General features: G+C 38.6%; 1 long non-coding RNA gene across 1 annotated transcript in view; it reads left to right on the top strand.

The window, feature by feature from the left end:
* LOC137502182 (uncharacterized) overlaps positions 1-15,196 on the top strand; it is a 70,949-nt gene extending 55,753 nt beyond the window's left edge. Inside the window, exons 2-3 of the long non-coding RNA XR_011018702.1 lie at positions 14,810-14,910; positions 15,113-15,196. This is a non-coding gene — a long non-coding RNA (uncharacterized lncRNA). The remainder of the gene's footprint in view (positions 1-14,809; positions 14,911-15,112) is intronic.
* The last annotated feature ends 3,391 nt before the right edge of the window (positions 15,197-18,587 follow it).

Raw genomic sequence — 18,587 nt, 5'->3', positions numbered from 1 at the left:
TAACTTAGAAAGTCATATCGCGACATTCACAATTGTACATACAGGATTATTACATTGATTACATACAGTTACAATTGTAAAAAAAAAAAAAAAAAAAAAAAAAAGTACATATTGATCAGATAGTAATTATATGTCATTGAATAGATTTGTTTGTCTAAAAAACTTAATTATGTTTTTACACTGAGTATCTCTGTTGAAGATGTCACATACTCTATTATTCTGGTTTAAATTACAAAACTGTCTTTGTTGATCGTATAGATGACATTCTAGTAAAATGTGGTCAACAGTCTTTCTTTTTTGACAGGTGTCACATATTGGTGGAGGTTTCTTAGAGAAGATATGAGCATGAGTCAGTTTGCTATGGCCTATACGTATTCTAGTAATGAGCACTTGTTCTCGACGCTGAAGGAATGAAACATCAAATTTGTCTGTAGATCCACGCCTGATATCATGGAGTCTTGTGGGTTGTTCCCTTGTCCACTCAGTTAACCACTGTTTTCGGATCTTTGTAGTAAGAAAAGGAGCAACGTCGGTGTAGGGGATTAGAAAGTTTGGATCATGTACAGGAAGACGAGTTGCTTCTTTAGCTGATATATCAGCTTGTTCATTGCCTTTTATTCCCTTATGTGAGGGAATCCATATTATGGTAACTTGCTGTCCTTTATTTTTCACGGTATTGTAAGTTTGCAGTATGTCTTGTGCTAATGTATTTGAGGATGATGCATTTTGAATGAGTTTTACTGTTGATAAAGAATCACTAAGGATTAGAAAAGGTTCTTTTTTGGGGGAACTCTTTATGGATTCCATAGCTTTTAGGATAGCATACAGTTCACATGTGAATATGGAGCATGTAGCTGGTAGTGCATACTTCATTGTATGATCGGGGTGGACAACAGCACAGCCGCTACCATATTCGGTTTTTGAGCCATCAATGTATATAGGAGTGTGTCTGGGCAGACTTTCACACTTTTCAGATAACATATGTTTAAATACGGTACTATCTGTTGTTTCTTTATTTAATTCACTTAAATCTAATATTGTTGGTGGTGGTTCAGCTTTCCATGGGGGGAATGTGATGTCTTTTTTAGTTCTGGAAGCAATCGGGGGAACTGAAGAATTAATTTCCTGTAAGTATTGCGTAAACCTAACGTGGAAGGGTAAATGTCTCTTTTGTTGCAAGGAATAGCGTTGAGGCTGATAGCGTGGGAAAACATACTCGTGTGCTCTGGAGTGAGGAGAGGCCGCTATCTTCACTGCGTAGTTGATAGTCAGTTGTTTTCTACGAGTCCGAAGCGGGGGTTCATTAGCTTCTATTAATAAACTTGAGATCGGGCTAGTTTTGAATGCTCCCAGGACAATCCTGAGAGACGTGTTTTGAATCGGGTCAAGCATTTTCAATGAGGATGCTGTAGCTGAATTATATATAATAGAACCATAATCCAGTTTGGTGCGAATTATAGATTTGTAAGTGCACATTAATACATGAAGATCTGCTCCCCAGTTGTTAGCTGCCAATGATTTTAGTACATTAATTCGATGTAGGCAATCTTTTTTTACAGTTTTTAGATGGGAGTTCCATGTTAATTTTCTGTCAAAGGTCATTCCTAGTATTTTAATTTCATTTACTATCTCAATTTTATTTCCCTTGAGGTACAATTCTGGGCAGTTACTATCACTCTTTTGTTTGGAAAATAAGATGCATTTGGTTTTGGTTGAAGAAAAGGTAAAGCCTGTGTGTTTTCCCCATTTGGCAATATCTTCAAGGGAATTCTGTATTATTGTTTGGGTGGTTGACAAGTTGCGACCTCTGCAAAAAATAGTCATGTCATCAGCAAAGAGGCATGTTTTTACAGGAGGGTTAACGCATGACGTGATGCCATTTATAGCTACTAAGAATAGTGTTACACTCAGAACTGAGCCTTGTGGGACACCATTTTCTAAACTGACTTCTTGGGACAGGACACCATTAGCTCGAACTTGAATGCGTCGGTCTTGCAGGAAGTTATAGATAAAACTGATCATATTTCCCTTAATATTATGTTGCAGTAGAGTTTTAATAATGTGAGTTTTGCACACCATATCATATGCTTTATGAATATCCAGGCAGACAGCAAGGAGATGTTGTCCACAATGAAAGGCATCCAGGATTTCTGACTCCAATACTACTAAGGTGTCAGCTGTTGAGTGAAACTGTCGGAAGCCACACTGTTCTGCAGTGAAGAAATTCTGTTGTTCTAGAACCCATTTTAGCCTTTTATTTATTATTTTTTCCATTAATTTGCACATAGTGCAGGTTAGAGCTATTGGTCGATAGTTATCGGGTAACATGTGGTCGCAGCCAGGTTTAGGTATTGGAATTACTATAGCTTTCCTCCAAGCTACAGGAAAGACTTTCTGTGCCCAAATGAAATTAAATATTTCAGTGAGGAATGCTAGGCCTTCAGGAGGAAGTTCTTTCAAGAAGTCATATATAATATCGTCAGGACCTGGGCTTGTAGTTCGGCAGCTACTAAGTTCAAATAGTACTTCATTAATACTGATATTATCGTTGTAGCATTGGTCAGCACTTAAGTGGATGTGTGACTGTAAATCAGGACAATCTTCACAAGAGGATAAAAATTCTTGTTCATAGTTGGAATCACTTGAAATTTTTGCAAAGTTCTCTGCTAATGCATTTGCAATATCGTGATGTGTAGTTGTAACTGGTCCAGTCGTTTTATTGAGGGCTATGATACGTGAGGGTTTTTTAAGCCCTCTTATTTTTCGTAGGTGTTCCCAAATTGTGTTTTGTGGGGTCTGATGAGAAAGAGATGACACATACTTCAGCCAAGATGCTCGTTTACTCTCTTTTATGACTTTTCGGGCTGCAGCGCGACTTTCTTGGAACCGTAATTTCTTTTGTAAAGTGGGATGGCGTTTATACTTGTAGAATGCTTGGTTTTTCTTTTTAATTGCAACTTTACAGGAATCATTCCACCAAGGAACTGATTTTCTGTAAGTTGTATTGTTGGTCCTTGGAACAGAATTTTCTGCGGCTTTAAGTATGATATTGGTGAATTCTCTTACTATATAGTCAATCTTGTAATTTTTGAAATGGGTAGGTGGTGGTAATCTATATAACTCTGCCTTAATATTTTCTTTATATTCTTGCCAATTAGCATGTTTAGTATTCCATTTATTTGGGTATACACTTGGGTGGGGCTTGTTGTTTCCATTTATTATGATAGGAAAGTGATCACTTCCAAAAAGGGTTTTGCTCGCTGATGATGTATATATCGTTGCTGCATCTGGAGTGCTCAGACACAGATCTATAGTACTAAAAGTACCGTGCTGGATATCATAATGTGTAGGACCATTCGAGTCTATTAGAATCAAATTTTCAGAATCTAGCAACGATTCAATTGTTCTTCCTCGTGTGTTAGTGTAGAGACATTTCCATAGGGTGTTATGGGAGTTGAAGTCTCCTAAGAGGAGGAATGGTTTAGGAAGTTGATTTATCAGATCTACTAATTCATTTAAATCCATTTTCTGGCTGCTGGGCAAATAAATATTACAGATGCATAGGGAAAATGTTAGAAAGACTGTAACTGCTACTGCTTCCAAATGGGTTTTTAGTGGTATTTCTTTTTGAGGAACATTGTCACGGATTTAAGTGGCAACCCCTCCACTTGCATGAATGGGATTGTTGCGGTTTTTGTGATATGCTGTGAATTGTCTCATATTAGCTACGTAGTTATCTCGAAAATTGGTTTCTTGTAAACAAATGATTTCGGGTTGGTGTTCATTAATAAGTTGTTGTAGATATTCGTATTGAGAGTAAAATCCGTTCATATTCCACTGCAGTATCCAAGAATTCATGATGGCTTTTTAAAGATGTATTTACTAGATTTGATCCTTATCAGTTATTGGGATTGTCTGATCTGGGGCAGGCCTATTGCTTTCTCCGTTTATGGCTGTAAGTAGTTTCTTTACAAGTCTGGTACTCTGGTTTTTAATTTTTTTGTCCTGATAGTAGGGGTATAGTTTATTCAGGGTCTCTATGAGATCTTCAACATGGGAAGTGTAAGATAATGCAATAGGTAAGATATTAGTTGCTGATGTTCCTTTAGTATTTTCAAATAAACTTTTGAGTTGTATGAAATTAAGAATAAAATTTGAGGGATTAGCTTCTATTACTTCCTTAACAGGAAGTAGTTGTTCTTCAAGACTGAGGGGATTTAATACCATTAGTTTCTTCTTAGGCTGTTTAATGTCTTGGGTTTTATGAGACCCTAGAACAGGAAATTCATCATCTGTTTTATCATCTCCCGAGATAGAAGAATTATCTAAGAGGGAATTATTATCAGCCTTGGAAGTGTTATTAGAAGAGTCACTTGAAAGGAAGGGTCGTTTTATTCCTTGAGGCTTAGTTATGAGTGATTCTTTATTTACTTCATATATTGGGACTGAAGTGTTCAATTTCAAGGAGATGTCTTGTTCAGAGAGGTTTTTAGAGGAAGATGATGTGTCATTAGAATATTCAATGATTTGCTGAGGGTCAGTAGTTGGCTCAGGATTCATAGTGGCATTTGCTGGGTTGGAGGTGTCCTCCTTGGAAGAAATTGAATGTTGATCAGGTGGCTGGTTGTTTTCTTCTAGAGTCTCAGGTAGTGAGGGACATACTCGGGCCAGGTGGCCTTCTTCTTTGCAAATAAAGCAGGTGGGAACGTCTGACGAAGTGTAGATCCAATAACTGGTTCCTTCGAAACATATTTGTAGTGCATTCGGTAGTTTATTGAAATCGTCGGGTTTAACATATAGTTGTCGGCGGAAGCTAAGAATGTGTGTGAATCCCGGAATATTAATTCCAGCCTTTAAGTTGGATATAGATGACATTGGCTTAATACCCAGTTGTTGTAAATGTTCTTCAATGACTGTGTTTGGTAAAATAGGACATACATTGGATAATATCACTCTCTTGTTTGCTACAATTAATGGTCTGAGAGTGAGATCAATATTATTGATTTTAATTACGGGGTGACTGAGTGACAATTCCTGAACAATTTTTGTGTTCGATAGGAATATGCAAATTCTTGAGTTTGAAATACGAGATATATAACGTATGTTAGCTGGATCTGTTATTTTTCCTACAGCAAGGACGTAGTCTCTTATTGGGATTCCGTCGTGAGCATCAATAATGATAGCCTGTTCTTTTTTTGGTGTTAACTGCATTACAGAAGCATAACTTTTTTGAGATTGTTTTGGAACATTATGGGTAGAGCTGTCGGTAAGGTTATGTACGGTCTGATTTCCTTGGTAAGAAGCCATTTCTTTGAGGGTGGAAGGCTTTGAAGCCTCCCTGAGTTACGATGTTCAACTGTTGGTGACTAACGGTTATCTACACGTAGAACAGAAAAGAATCAATTTCACTCTAATTAAATAAGATTATGTCGAGTCCAGTCCTCGAAGTTTACACTGAGTCATAATACTCACATTTAGTCCAGTATTTGCATTGAGAAAGAACTTGAAGTATGTTTATTTACGTAAAAACTGGCACACGTTTGTACACATTCACTGCCACCTCGATCTCCTTTAGTTTAGTTTTCTTCCAAATCTGTGATATTATGGCATCGAATGTAAAGTGAGTCGTCCTTTCTTTCAGACTCCCTCTTGCCTCATCCTTCAAGTGATCATTCCTTTGACTTCTTGTCATTTTTATAATCATCTTCATAGTTTTTGTTGTCGATATGGACCGGTGACCATGCAAGCTTTACACCTGAAGTCAGTCGCGACAAAAACCATCACCAGTTAACACAATTGAACAATATTTCCATGTCTGCACTGATATGGACTAAGCAGCAAAAGCGTACATTCATGTAAGTTCACGAGTTCCCTTTTCCTAGTCGACCCCCTATGGGCGGGGGGCCGTATATTAACACCCACAGTATCCCCTGCCCGTTGTAAGAGGCTACTTAAAGGGGCCCCAGGGAGGCTCTGAACTTGAAAGTGTGGGTTGCGGACCACAGGGCCATTGCTGTATCCTGGCATTGCTTCCACTTGCTTGTACCAGGCGTCTCACTTTCATCTCTCCTATCCGACCTCCTTTGGTCAACTCTTGTTCTTTTCTGACCCCAACATTATTACTTGCAGAGGCCTAGGGAGTCTTTCATTTTCACTCCCTTCAATGCCTTTGTCTTTCTTAGGCCAATACCTTTTTGAAGTATCGGGCTCTTGCAATTTTTTCTTTCTGAATTGTATTATATAGAGGATTGTCTTCAGAGGAAGGAACACTAGGCAACCATGATCACCATCACTACTCTTTTCATTGCCGGTACATTGTTAACTGTTAATTTATTGTTGCTACCTAATGTTGTTGTTTATACCTTTATCCTTCATACTTATTTAAACTTATTAGTGTAAAATGGCCCTCCGTAGGCTGTATCTAATAATTAAATAAGTAAATAAAGAATTTAATTCTCTCTAACATTTTTATGCAGTATTCATCACCACTAATAACACAAATATTTGAGAATTAAATTTTAGGCCTACCTCTAACCTTACATTTCACTCAGTGTGAATAAAATAATTTATAGCCTACACGAGTTATAAACATCCCTTTTTAGGACAAAATGAGAAATGACGATTGATTAATGGTGTGGGTTACTGTAGTCACATCCTAGTTCGTGAACCATGGGCAACGTCTGAGTGGCCTAGTAAGCGGTCCTGAGAGTTGGAATACAGAATGGGAGTGGGCGTCTCAGACATATTCTGAGTCATGGCCCTCCTTGTGCTCGGGCAGTTAGGACTGTACAATCCCCTGGTCGTCCCTAACCTGTTACAGGAGAGGACTATGTGTAAGTAAGGGTAGCATCCTGCTTCACAGCTCAGAACATTCTAAACAAGCCTCGGACCTATGGGAGTAACGGAGTTCCACTCCGATTTGACAGGTGAGGGACTCCTTGGAAAACACTAGGCGAATGAAATGGAATTTGATGGGCATTTATCAATTTTAATGGGGCTTATGGATGAAAGTAGAACTGGCTGAGTCAGCAAAGAGGATGCATCTGGATGTGTTAGGAGTAAATGATATTCGGGTAAGAGGAGATAACAAGGAAGAGATAGGAGATTATGAAGTGTACTTGGTGGGTGTTAAAAAGGGAAGGGCAGAGTGTGGTGCAGGGCTGTTCATCAGGAATACTATTGCATGTAACATAGTTTCTGTTAGGCACGTAAATGAGCGAATGATGTGGGTAGATTTGGCAGTTGGAGGAATTAGGATGGGAATTGCCTCGGTGTATTCACCATGTTGGGGTGCAGATGAGGATGAAGTTGACAAGATTTATGAAGCATTGAGTGACATAGTCCTGGTCAACAGCGAGGATAGAATAGTGCTAATGGGCGATTTTAATGGAAGAGTTCGAAATAGAATTGAAGGATTCAAAAGGGTGATTGGTAAATGTGGGGAAGATATGGAAGTGTTTGCTGGACTTCTGTGCTAGTGTGGGTTTAGGAGTTACAAATAGATTCTTCAAGCAGGAGGCTACTACACTGCTACATTTGGAAGGGTAGGGGTACCAATCCATAAGACTATATCTTAACCAACTTCAAATTCAGGAAATCTGTTATGAATATACAGGTTTTCTGTGTATTTTTTGATGATACAGACCTTTATCTGATTTGTAGTGAACTAAGTATCTCCAGGTCTAGGATAGGGAAAATGAAATCTGTCTGCAAGTGAATAAAGGTAGAGAATCTCCAGAAAGAGGAAATTGGACAGAAGTACATTGATATGTTTAGTGAGTTACCAGTGAACAGTAAGCAGGTTCAGGACATAGAAAGAGAATGGGTGGAATACAGGGATTCTGTAGTAAAAATAACAAGGGAATGCCTAGGAACACTGTGTGTAAAGATGGTGGAATGATGAAGTGCGAGCAGCTTGTGAACATAAAGAGAAGGCTTATCAGAAATGGCTTCCAACAAGGGCTGTTGCAGACAGAGAATTGTACACAGATGAAAGAAACGGAGCGAAACAAAGGTAGTTGTTGAATCCAAAAAAGTCGTGGGAGGATTTTGGTAATAAAATGGAAAGGCTTGGTCAAGCAGGAGGGGAATCCTTTCTGGTCAGTAATAAAGAATCTTAGGAAGGGAGGGAAAAAGGAAGTGAACAGTGTTTTGGGTATTTTAGGTGAACCCATAATAGGTCCCAGGGAATCATTGGACACGTGTAGGGAATATTTTGAAAATTTTTTCAACGTAAAACAGTCTTCCTGGTGGTGTCGCGAACAACATACCTCATGGGGAGGAGGAAAGCAATGTTGATGAAATTATGCTTGAAGAAGTGGAAAGGATGGTAAATAAACTCCAGTAATAAAGCAGCAGGAATGGATTAAATGAGACCTGAAATGGTGAAGTATAGTGGGAAGGCAGGGATGAAATGTCCTCAGAGTAATTAGCATGGAGTGTTGGTAAGGTACCTTTAGATTGGACAAAAGCAGTAATTGCACCTTTCTGTAAGAAAAGGAAAAGGAACATTGGTAAAAAGTAATCACCTTTGAACAATTTCATTTTTAATAAACTAACAAAACCAATATAGAAAGGACGACACAAAATCAACAAAGAAAGAACCAAAACATCTCGTATACCAAATGACTGTTAGAAATAGACTGCGCTGGTAAATATGTGCTACATACCAAGTAACTTTCAGATAATACAAAATACAGGAAGTACAGAACAAAACTCTATTAGTGACTCTGAACTACCGGAGGCAAACCCAAGGAACACTAAATCACAGTACATGTTAATTACAATGTTTCTTTTTAACAAAAGGAAAAGGTAATTGCCTCCAAAACTGAAATGTGAATGCTTAGTTGAAGAGCTAAGTCATTTCAATGATTAAATGGCGAATGTGAAATTCGAGGGTATACTCCTGCGCACTAAGGAAAAATTAAATTTAAATAAAGTTAAAGTCTGAAAAACAAGAAGAAATAGTGCTTACTCCGAGGCCGACATCCCATCGTGGGATGGACCGCTCGCAAGGCAGGTCCAAGCCAAAAGACACGGATGCAAGCTTCGCTCCCACGAAGGAGTTAGAAGCCGGAAATGGTGCAACTACAGAGGTGACCAATCAGGCAATATAATTTTACTCCCGACTTCCACGTTCACCAATTAAATTTGTTGTTATTCCTACCAGTTAGAGTTCTCTTACAGATCTTTCTTTTACATAAGACTACGCAACACTAATTTCGCCACCAAAAGCGGCACGTGCAAGTACACGATGCCTCATAAGTAGATACGTAATTTCAAAACATACTGCTACCCAAACGTAATTCTTCGTAAGTTCAAAAACCGAATTCTTCCAGAACAATAAATCAGTTTTCAAAGCAATAAGTCCTGGGTTCAATTTTTGAAAGAACATATTTTATACAACATAAATTTTTAAAACAAATTAATTTTTCAAAATAAAATTGAAGAGGCTTCCGTCATTTCCCCACTGCTGTCCCAACTCCGGCCACAGTAATCCTTCACCTTTACATGGATCATCTGCTGAAAGGCATAAAGTAGCAGGGAGGGATTCAGTTCGGTGGAAATGTAGTAAGCAGTCTGGCCTTCGTCTTAATGGCAGATTGTGCTGAAAGCCTGCAGTCTAATATCTTGGAACTTGAAAATAGGTGCAATGAGTATGGTATGAAAATTGGCGTTTCAAAGAGTAAACTGATGTCAGTTGGTAAGAAATCCAAGAGAATTAAATGTCAGATTTTTGTTGCAAAGCTGGAACAGGTAGATAATTTCAAGTATTCAGGATGTGTATTCTCCCAGGATGGTAATATAGTGAGATTGAATCAAGGTGCAGTAAAACTAATGCACTGAGCTCGCAGTTTGCAATCAATAGTATTGTGTAAGAAGGAAGTCAGCTCTTGGACGAAGCTATCTTTACATCAGTCTGTTTTCAGACCAACTTTGCTTTACGGGAGTGAAAGCTGGGCGGACTGAAATGTTATTCATATGTTAGAAGCAACAGATATGAAAGTAGGGAGAATGATTGCTGGTACTAACAGGTGGTAACAATGGCTTGAGGGGGCTCGAAACAAGGAGATAAAGGCTGTAAGGAATGTTCGTGATCGATGAAGGTATACTGTATGCATAAACTGGTTTTGGTGGTGAGGTCATGGAAAGCGAATGGAGGAGGATAGATTACCTAGGAGAGTAATGGACTCCGTTAGGGAGGGTAAGAGAAGTAGAGGGAGACCAAGACGATGGTTAGACTCGGTTTCTAATGATTTAAAGATGGGAGGTACTGAACTAAATGCGGCCACAGCTCTAGTTGCAAATAGAGGATTGTGGCGACGTTCAGTAAATTCACAGGGGCTTGCAGACTAAATGCTGAAAGGCATAACGGTCTATAATAATTATGTATGTATGTAGATTGTAGTGGCTCATTCCCCGAACTTGCATACCAATTTTCTTCAAATTCTCTTCAGCCATTTTCTCACAATCTACGTACGGACAGACAGACTTGTTACTATGGACAGGACATATACAGAAATACCATTCTTTTTCATTTCTGAGCTATGTACAGACAAAACTCGTATTTTATATACAGTGCTCTAAAGTTCATAAAATCACAAATAGGAAAAGTCCTCTCTGTTTTAATTACTGCGTTGATGGGGTGAAAGTTCCCTTTGGGGATCATTGTAAGTACTTAGGTCTTAATATAAGGAATGATCTTCATTGGGGTAATTACATAAATATGATTGTAAATAAAGGGTACAGATTACTGCACATGATTATGAGGGTATTTCGGGGTTTCAGTGAGGATGTAAAGGAGAGGGCATATATAAGTCTCTGGTAAAAGTAAACTCGTGTCCTCATCCTGAGGTAGTGCAGCTCTTTTCAGGCACACCCCCATTGGAGGTGAGCTGCATGTACCATTTCAACCACATACCAGCCCTCCTGCCATTCTTAAATTTCTGGCAGTACCAGGAATCGAACCCAGGCCCCCGAGGACGGCAGCTAATTACACTAACCGTTACGCTACGGAGGCGGACATAAGTCTCTGGTAAGATCCCAACTAGGGTATGGTTCCAGTGTATGGGACCCTCGCCAGGATTACTTGATTCAAGAACTGGAAAAAATCCAAAGAAAAGCTGCTCAATTTGTTCTGGGTGATTTCTGACAAAAGAGTAGCATTACCAAAATGTTGCAAAGTTTGGGCTGGGAAGACTTCGGAGAAAGGAGACAAGCTGCTCGACTAAGTGGTATGTTACAAACCATTATTATCGTCATTATTCCGTATTGAAAATAGCTATATCACTAAGTTTACACAAGGAGTAATTTATTATACCACCTATTCAATACAATTTATTCCACTATTATGTGGTCAAATGAACGTAGAAATTAGTATTTTCTAATACTAATTTCTATGTTCATTTGATTGATATTCTGATTGAACCAGAACACCTTGAAGGACTAAAGATAGGAAGTTCATATTCACAGGACATGTGCATTAGTATGTTCTGAAGAAATGATTAGCATTTGAAGCGTGTTAGCCCTCAGGTTCAAGGACCACATCGATATCTCTGCGCACCACCACCGACAGGTAAAATGTGCCTGTGGCTCTCGTCGCTATAAACCGAAGGTAATGGATGTGACTGAGCAGACGTGCAGGATGCCGTGCAGACGTATGCGAGAACCGTACTGTCGAATGAGTGAGTTTCAATCAATCGGTCACTACTGATCAGCATTTAGGGCAGTTGCCCAGGTGGCAGATTCCCTATCTGTTGTTTTCCTAGCCTTTTCTTAAATGATTTCAAAGAAATTGGAAATTTATTGAACATCTTCCTTGGTAAGTTATTCCAATCCCTAACTCCTCTTCCTGTGAATGAATAATTGCCCCAATTTGTCCTCTTGAATTCCAACTTTATCTTCATACTAGCTGATGTACTCGTGCTTCGCTACGGGATTCTCAGAAAGACTGACTTTGTGGTTTTCCTAACTGAAGTCAACATAGGTCATTACAAAAACGTCAGTAGGAATGTAGTGATTAAAAGCAGTTATCATATAAAATACTCGATCAAATGAAAAACTGCACATTTTCTCACTTCTAACGAACAGTACTACATTGCCGATCGAACGGTCCAAAGTTCCAGAGCTGGATTGACCAGGCCGCAGACAGCCATGAACACTTCTGTCATTATTCCGTTAAATATGCACATTTCTCATTCCAATCAGTGCCTCGGAGTAGGGATTGAATAGCTCAAATGCTATGATGAACCAGTGTGTTACGTATGAATTTCATCCATGAAAATGATGAATAGTATGGGAGATAGTACACTTCCCTTTTGGAGACCAGTTTCTACTTAAAACCTTTTTGTTTTTCCTATACTTGTCTTCACACCACTAACACAATTTTCGTACATAGCTTTTATCACTTGCACTTCCACTCTGTTGACTTGTTTTTTTCCTCATGTGTCCCATACCAACTGTCTGGGCACACTGTCAAGGAGATTTGGTAATAAATTTTTGTAGAAGGAATGGATTAATTGTTGGCAATACATGAACTTGGTGTTAATTACTAAAATAAGTCATGAAAGAGAGACAAGGATTTGTTTCTCTCTGTTCCAACGAATACCAGTCCAACACGTTTCCACTACGCACAGCTGTCCATTATAATTATAGATATCAGGTCACCACAGACCATGGCCGAGAAACGTGGAACGTGCCTGTCTCTAAAGACAGGTGAAGGGACCCTAAGGGGACTTGCCTTCAAGTGGCCACTAAGTGACATGAAGCAAAATACACTCTCAGTGAGAAATATTGAGAAATGAAAACAGCTCTATGTACAGCATCCATTAGATTTATGATGAAGAGCATAAAATGTTTTTCGGCCCACCAAACTGGTATTGATACAGTAGCACACACATCTTGTTCAGAGGGAGAGCACCTCTTTAAGATGATATTTGCAAGGTCGGCTTTGCCCAGGTCATCCCAGGATTTCTGTAGCCCATAGGTCATCTAGGGACATTATGCAACACTCATTCACAGGTTGTTAAGCAACAATAATTCTGTTGGAATCAGAAACTGTGCATATTTGTGTACCTACAGTAGGTATTGAGGTATCCTTGTCGACAGAGTTGGAAAAATGAATGGGTAAAACATTACACCTCAATGATAAATTGACCAATAATTTAGTTGAGATTACACTGGTGGTTATAATTATGGCAAGTGTAATGGAGTGTACTAGTAAACCATCGGAGGATTAATATTTAATATCAACAGTTCATGTTACTCAGTGAACATCAGTAAATCAACAACCAGTACCCCTCACAATGTATTCAGATCATTTGAAATTACCAGTTTCTACCTCCAGGACTTCAAATGGTAATTGTTGGAGAAATCTCCTCAGTATTTGCATCCTCCTGGACTACAAGTAAAGAAAAATGAAGCATCACGTACTGGATGTGTATATCTGTGAGAAAGTAAAATATGTTTGGTTACATACGATTATATTCTTAAAGAAGAATCCACTGAAGAACAAATGAAAGGGAATAGTAAGGAAACATCATTTATTAACTTTTTAATAGCAACCGAGGGAGTAATAAATTGCCACAATAACTTGCGTAAATACCAATGTCCTCAGTCTCTAGTATATCATTTGCATCAAATACATACGCTCATTCTGCTGAAAACAATCGGAAAACTAAAGTTACAATACAATCATATTAACATCACTAAGTTCAGTTATTGAATGGGCACACACAACTTTGAGAATTCTTGACATTTGTTAAGGTACTTTTGAAGTGTTGCCTTTTTTGGTTTGTGCAATACAAATGCTGGGCTGGCTCCTTTATATATACGTACCTTAAACAGGACCTAAACCTTCTGGAACATTCTTCAGCTACATAAAGCTTTCTGACTTTGAATATTCTAGGTACTTCTTGAAACACTGACATGCCAAAATATTGGTGACCATTTTAGAAATTCTGTACAAATCAGGAATATTCAGGAACATTCTGAAGGAAAGGAGAACCTTCTGGAATGTTCAGAGTTACCATAGAGCAATCTGGCTATTTTAAGCAATTTGTATGATTCTGAAGAAGTCTGGAATATTCCAGCATATTCTGCACAACACTTCATTCTGTGTCTGCTATGTTACATAGCCAGATTTTCTAGAAACAGCTTTTGGGACAACAAAGCCTATTTACAAACTACTAGTAAGTGGTCTTTTGGGTTACTGATATTACAAGAAACCAAAAGATAATGTCCCTTAGTGCAGGCCAAGAAAGCGTTGATCTACAGGAATATTAGTATGTAATTATAATTTGTAAATTGTATAATTTCATGAATCAATAATTCAATTATTCTCAAATGGCAGTATCAGATAATTGAATTTCATGTAGTACACATTAAATTATGAAACTGTAACACAGGATTATCTTGTAATGCATTACCAGACCTGTCACTGGTAATCTGCACTTGCAATACTTCTTGGTGCAGTCCTGCCTAAGACAGCTGATAATCTTGCTCTGAGGACATAGTCTTTCTAATCACAGATGTTTTACTCATATTCTGTATATCACACTGCAAGTATACATTCAAGTATTTTTCTCAGAGTAATTAAAGTGCTAATGCTTTGGGTGAAGGACATGTTGTTATATACCCTAACTAACCAATTTTATGTAATTCATCGTCTAGCAGAGTTTCCTGCCACTGGCTAGCACTGTTTGGGATATAATCCTCTCCATCCTATTAACAAAGCCTTGCAAACCCTTGGACTTTTGGTCAAGCAGCAATAAAGTATAAAATCATGCTGATAGCAATAATTCAAGCTCAGTTTCAGATGTGCTGGAGAAGCATCAGTAAGGGAGAAGTTGTGAAGAGTGGCTTAGCTAGGCATCATCTGTTGAAGAGGAAGAAATCATCATGATGGTATAGGTGAGTCTCTCTCAACTATGTCACACTTCCTTCCAAAGGGAGGATTGTAATTTAAAAAAGTTACATAGCACTGTTCATATCTAGACACTGGTGTTTCTTTTAGTTCAGAAAAGTAGCATTGAAAATTGAGAGAAATATTTAAAAGTAGTTGTAGTTTGGTAAACACAGATATTATGAGTTCTGTGAATCTCTCTCCTTACAGATTGTCCTGAAGGCAGCATTTATTCTGCAGCCATATTAAGCTGTCCTCAGAGAAAACACTGACTATGAACTGGTGACTGTGTTGGTAAGTTTTGGACTCTGTCCATGTTGTCATTTATATTCTGTATGAAGTATTGGGATTGCTTTGGTTCTGCTTTCAGGCTGGAATATGGCTAATTTGATATTTTACAAATGAAATGTTTCCATTCCTTGCAAGGTATTTGTGTAAGTAGCTTTGAACTTGATCTTCCTTTCGAGCAGAAATATTTGATACTAGTAGTCTGGTAAAGATAGATATTGAGTGTTCTGTGAATCTGTCTTATAGATTGTCCTGAAGGCAGCATTTATTCCATGTGGAGCTGTCCTCAGGACCTGTTGAGTTTTTTAATTTTCATAACTGCCTCCCAATGGAGGTCGTTCCAAATGACTTAGAATACCCACAAGACAGTATTAATTGGACTTTGAATTACGTAAGTTTGAATTAAATGAGTTTCTGTGTAAGAGAAAAAAATGAAAATCAACAGCCTGTTTCCAGTCATTTGACCGTGTCAGGAATATATAGGTGTTGTGCGACAGTTCCTTACATTGACAGTATTGTGTATGGAAGTGTAAGTAAATATTTGTCGACAAAAATGTGTGTGTAACCTCAGCGGTCTCTTCATTCAGCAATGTTAAGCTGCAATACACGAGTTAGAGGTAATACATTCATACCTTATTTGTTTACAGATATGTGAAAACTTGAAAATGGCTCATTGCTGTAGTATCGACTATCAGTGGAATAATAACACAGAATCTGAAAATACAGGGACCATTTATTTACCAACGGATGAAAGCCGCCGTAAGGTATGGCTTCGTCAAATGTCGATGGATTTTTCTAAAGTGAAAAAGCCATTACTAACTTACGGTATGCATAAAACATTTTATGAGTCATACATAATTAGAGTACATAGGGGTACGGTTAAGGGATAATTGAAAGAGTTCACTAGAATTGTACCGGGCGGTACACCTCTACTCTGTTTATTTAAAAGTTGCGCCACTTGAAACTCCTCTTCTGGAGGAAGTCTGAACTTTATCTACGGTCTTAATTTCCAAATTTCTCTGAAGATGTCACTACCTGGAAAATTTTGAGTTTGTGAACTGTGTCATTTTCGACGTACTTTTGTTTTGCTTGTATTAAGAAGTGTGAACTTTCTCTTCTAGAGGACACTACTGAAGAATTACAATAGTGCAACCTAGTGCGAAATCAAAGAACTATTTTGTTGGAGAAATTTTTATTTCAAGAGTTTGTTCTTTGTTAAATTTCTTTCTGTCATTGTTTAAGTTGGCAATATTTACCCCTTTCTTCCCCTTGCTTTGAATGTATCCAATCACGAATTTCTTCAATGAATTTCTGACCAATCAGGGGTATCTTCCCCCATCTTGTATCTGTTGCGGGGTCCTACCCAATAAAATCTTTGTGGGAGGGTGTTTTCTTTCCCCTAACGCCTAGAATTTTCTGCGAGAGTATTTAAACTGCTGATTTTAGGGTCTCCGGGCCACTTCTGTTCCATCTTTCAGTGTATTAAGTACATAGCAGGAGGCGGGAAGCGCCTCTTTCCTCGGCAGCGATCTACTACCAGGTAATGGCCTATTAATATCTTCTTTTCTTGCTAGGTCGGCAGTTTAACTCTCGCGGCGGGTTCGAAGCGTTTTCCATCATGTAACCTTTTCCTAAAATGTAACTACTCTTTTCTTCTATTCTCTTGTAAAGCTACATTATGGGATAGAGAGTGCTAACCCTCTCGAGTTCCCACTCACATCGTCTTGAGGTGAACTTATTTTTCTCAACCAATTCTCCCGTAATGTAATGTAAATTGCCTTTAAGTCACCTCTGTAGTATGGGATTAGCCCTTGTATTAACGGCCTAGTGCCAAGTAGGTCTTAAGCAAAGTGTATTAGGAGTGCAAGTTCGCCTCCTCTCAAGTTGTATTTTAGAGGTCATGTATTAATCTTTTCTCACCTAATAGACCTCAGTAGGTTGGGTATTTTACCCCTGTGTATATGTCCTTTGAGGACAACTTGAAAGTTGAGTTTGGTGTGGCCTGGGAGAGGCTTAACTTTAAGAGCGAGTGGCTCTTTTCTAAAACTGAGAGTTGTATGCCTCGAGGAGGCTTTGCTGTGTAATTTGGAGCAAGGGCTCCAGGGTTTGAGTGGGGTCTTCTGCCCCTTTTGTTGAAATTGGTATATCGTAAAGTTGAGCTAGTTGCTCAAGAATTGTGTTTTCAGGGCTCGAAGCCCAAATTCTTTAATCCCTGTAATTGTACATTTCAAGTTGTATTTCGGCTACTAAGTACCTGTTCTATTTGTTGTTACCTAATTTTGAAAAGAAAATATAACCTTGTTAAATTTTAAAATTTAATTTCTCTTTAGTAGCTTGAGACCTATTCACCACCCAGCACCTTCTTTCATGCTTAACTACCACAAAAACTCGGTAACAAGTGGTAGCAGAGCGTGGTTGAATGGGTCTCGATTTAGCCCCTTTTGACGGCTAAATATTGCTTTGATTCGAACTCTAACAATTGTCTCAGTTGCTGGAATTTTTTGAGTTTTTCAAAATTGTTCTGTCATCATGCCCGGCCCTCGCGATGTTCTCCTCCTTAACTACTTGCGCAAAGAGGAGTTGATATATGAGTTAACTATCAGAAATGTTCAATCTGGAGGCACGGTTGCAATAGATACTAACAAGCTTAGAGAGTCCCTTGATTTGCCCATTTCCATCCCCAATTTGGGAGAGAAAGAAATTGATGACTCTCTTTCCACGATTGTCGAGAATATTACTGGGCTAGCATCGGTAGTCAGCTTTTTTGATGAAAACGATCCATCTCCTAATCAAATTAAGCGTGTGCAAGGCAGGCTGTATCACTTTGCAAATAGAGTTAATGATCTATTGTCTCTAAAGGTGAATGACGTTCAGAGGAAGCAAGCTAATACGCTCCTTGAAACTATTTCTGAATTGTCTAATAAGGTCACTCAATTGCTAACCGGCGAAGCTCCTCCCAAAACTGATCAACCCGCCACGGTGAATGTAGGTAACGAGGAAGAGCCTCCTCAGGGAGAAGTCAATAGGATAACCGTGGCTGCTCAAACTATCTCTGCCCCATCGAACAACGAATCTGAACGCCGTGCGTCATTGAGTAACATCCGCTCTGAATTAACTTCTTTGCCATTGAAACCTTTAACGACTATGTCACCTGGGTTCAGCAGCTTGCCTCATCCATTGGCAATGTTGCTTAGAGGTATCTCTAAGTTTTCCGTCAACACCACCAGTGACGTAATTTCATTTTTAAGATTTCTAGTGGAATTTCAGGATCATGCCCTTGTGTTTTCTCTTTCCCCATGTCAAATTTTGCAAATTATCTATCCTTATGCTATTGGTGTCCTATCTGACAAAATAGTTAGAGCCATCGCCGAGCAATCTTCTATTGAGGATTTCCATG

The sequence above is a fragment of the Anabrus simplex genome, chromosome 9 (genome assembly GCF_040414725.1).
Source record: "Anabrus simplex isolate iqAnaSimp1 chromosome 9, ASM4041472v1, whole genome shotgun sequence".
Taxonomy (NCBI): domain Eukaryota; kingdom Metazoa; phylum Arthropoda; class Insecta; order Orthoptera; family Tettigoniidae; genus Anabrus; species Anabrus simplex.
This window is presented reverse-complemented; position numbering and strand designations above follow the sequence as displayed.